The 3,382-nt window shown below is 37.0% G+C and overlaps 1 non-coding gene across 1 annotated transcript; it reads right to left on the reverse strand.

Moving 5' to 3' along the window:
• Window positions 1-570: 570 nt before the first annotated feature.
• LOC149180288 (U6 spliceosomal RNA) lies at window positions 571-673 on the reverse strand. Its single transcript, XR_016257874.1, has one exon. It is a non-coding gene; the product is annotated as a U6 spliceosomal RNA (small nuclear RNA).
• Between the last annotated feature and the right edge of the window lie 2,709 nt (window positions 674-3,382).

Here is a 3,382-nt window from a genome sequence, read left to right on the forward strand (position 1 = left end):
ATCTTGCTCCTCCTTTTATAGGAGGCTTCATAGGTGAAACATGTCACTTCATGCAAAAATAATTATTTTTATTAATCTAAAATTTTGATTATTCACCCATCCATGTGTTAGCCTCTCACCATGGGGGTTTCACTCAATGAACCTTTGATATAGCACGTGTGTTCGTGGCATACTAAAGAATACCCTTAATTTGACTACATATTGGAAAATACCTTTGAAAATCACATTATTTAACCCCTTACCAATACGAACCCAATACACCTTCCCAATTTAAAACATCCCTACTCTCACTAAATATTTTAGGCATCCATTTTTTCATTAACATTTCTTATACTCCTTTATTTTTTTTATTAACTTTGAGCTCCATTTTTTATACCTACCAATATAAAAACCCTTTACCCCCTATTATATGCTCAATATATTATGTCATTTTTTCCTCAATATATATCCCCTAATATGAATGCATGTGGTATGGTATTGCTCCCCCAGTGAAGCCCCTGTGCCTCTCACGAAGACTCTTCTAAATTATTTAATTAAATTCTTATTTAAAAATAATATTTTCCCTTTTTAAAAAATTTGGACCATTTCTCGATTTGTGCGTGTCATCCTTGCGCAGGGGCCATGCTAATCTTCTCTGTATCGTTCCAATTTTATCGGATGTCTCCGAAGAGACAATAATATTTTCCCTTACCCCAACAAAAATCCCCATTTCTTCTCCTAGTTTTCTATTGATACCCCTTTTACACTCCTTATTTTGTGTTCATTATTGAAGTCAACTGGTAGATATTAGATTTGGCTCCCCAACTACCCCTATCTCAAATCGAATTTTAGATGGAGATCCTTGTGTTGGGTCCTGCCACATGGAGATTCTCTCATGAAACTAACTTTCTTTAATTTAAATTATTATTCTTTATTTTCATTCACCACCTTTTTTTAATGAGGTTAAACTATACTAGGATTAATGTTGCTAATTAACTCTATGCCCATTTTGTTAGTTTTTGGTAGCAACAAACATGTGTTCTTGTCTCTATGGTGTTTAAGAGTTTAGGAACACAAGATCTCGAAAGCCTAGAAAATGTTTTGTGAGAAAAGCCTTAGAAACACCTCAATTAAATTAATTAGCCCATAATTAAATGTTTCCTAAATCTAGTTTAGAAAAATTGGTTAATTAAATCAGATTAATTGAGGGAGTTTGATTTTTCTCTAGAGTTCCAAAAAAGTTAATTGACAGAGTCAAGATAATCATAGCCATCAATTGAGATGTGATCATGGCCTTTGATAGCCCACATAAGATTATAAGAGAAAGGCCGATGGGGTTGGAGAGACACAATTGAGACACAGAGTTAAGCAGCTTGATTACCCAGTTGCAATGATTCAACAATGGTGTAGCTCAATCTAGGGAGAGAGTCAGTAGCAAGGTTTTAGCAAAGATTTGGGAGTAGGATTCCAAAGGTGATTTCCGAAGGTTTTCCAGTGTATGAGAGACAGGAAAAGGGAGGCCAAATCATCTGCAGAGGAGGCTGAAAAAAACTAGTGCGAGTAGCCAATTTGACAATGCGAATGGATGGGATTGTTTTAGTGAGCCAGAGCCATATCTATCTTGCAGAGGCAGAGCGACTGGGCTTAGAGAAGTCCAAGAGGTATAACGAATTGCAGGAGTCTAATTCTAGAGGCTGTATGAATTTCCGAAAGCAATAGTGCGCATTTCCAACCAGGTAGTGCAAATATTGAGAGGAGTGCAAGTTACCTAGGAGAGGCTAGATCGAGTTGCAAAGGGAGACAATTAGTCTCCAATATATTTTGCTATTGGAAATTATTATCTTCTGGAGGTTTGCTAGTGAAAGGCAACCAATTGTAATTTCTCAAATTGCAAAATAATAATAACATTGTCATCTGCTGCACTGGTTTTCCCTTCAGGGTTTTTTCAGGGACTATTTTCCAAAAATAACGGTGTAAAAATTATTGTATGTGTGTGTGTGTGTGCATTATTTTCTTAGTTCCAGTGTTTCTATATTCCACAACGTATTTTATTTGTGAAGAATTACAGTGTGAGTAATAATTTATAGAAGAAAAATAAACTGTATAAGTTAGGAGAATAATATCCAATTACTATGATTCGTGGATATCTCACATGGTATCAGATCTGATTAGATCAAAGAAGCTCTAGAGAGAGATTGGTGTAGTTCAGAGGGATATTTGAAGCATTGAAGAGCATATTTGCGTAGGCCAGCTAGGCAGTGTGAATTTCAGAGGCAATAGTTCGATTTTCAGTCCAGGGAGATGATCTGAAGGAAGTGCGACTTGTCATAATGAGAAACAATAGGTAGTGAGGTTGCCAGAAAGGATTTCCAGAGGTAGATTGAATTTTGCAGAGAAGATATAACATAGAGGGTTTGCAACATAAGGGTTTTGCAACAAAAAATTAATGTAGGGAAAGGAAGAGAAAGCACATGAGGGTTTCGACCTAGTTTATTAATTTATCTAGTATATTTGAATTAACAAATTTTCTAGAAATGATCGCAACAGGATTGATAGATTAGGACATGTTGGATGAAGCCTCCAAATTTGGTATCTAGAAGGCCAAGATGTTGTTTCTATTGGATGAGCATGGTATGAAGGATTTTTCTAGAATATTGATTATTGTGCCAACTGATCCCATCTAGTTTCATGAGTGTAAGAGGGATAACACCAAGGCTAAGAGAATGATCTTTGCCGAAGTATAGTATCATAGTGTTCCACACATCGCTAAGAAGGGAAACACGAACAAGATGTGGGATGCCATCATGAAGCTATACCATGATCTGTTAGAAAATCAGAATATGATCCTCAAAGAGAAGTTGATGACGATCAAGATGTAGAAGGGCAAGGATGTGACCACCTATCTCATTAGGATTCAATTTGTTAGAGGAAAAATTGCAGCAATTGGAGAGAAGCCAAATTATTATGAGTTAGTGCGTATAACACTCAATGGGTTTACCAAGGAATGGCGTATGTTTATCCAGGTGATCCGTGGGCATGACAAGCTTCTAGATCGGTAACACCTATGGAGTGATTTCACTCAGGAGGCGCTGAGGCTCAACTTGGTTGAAGGAATTACCAGTAGCAGTGGCAAGGGACAAAAGATGAAGGAGGAGCAAGAAAATTCCGCTCTTGGAGGTAAAGGACAAGAGAATAAAGGTCCTAACTAGGGACAAGACTCTAAAGGAGAAAAGAAAAATAAGGGCCTATCTAAGGTCAAGTGTTTTGGTTGTGGTGAACTTGGTCAATATTTCAGCCAATGTCCTAAGAGGAAGAAGGACAAGAAGGGGAAGCATATAGCTACTTCTGCAAGGATCAAGGATTTTTCCGCTAGGTTGGAGGATGAATTCACACTGATAACAAC

Source organism: Pinus tabuliformis, chromosome 3_2, assembly GCF_031772625.1.
Source record: "Pinus tabuliformis cultivar Carrire ecotype Pingquan chromosome 3_2, CPIR1, whole genome shotgun sequence".
In the NCBI taxonomy this organism is placed as follows: Eukaryota; Viridiplantae; Streptophyta; class Pinopsida; order Pinales; family Pinaceae; genus Pinus; species Pinus tabuliformis.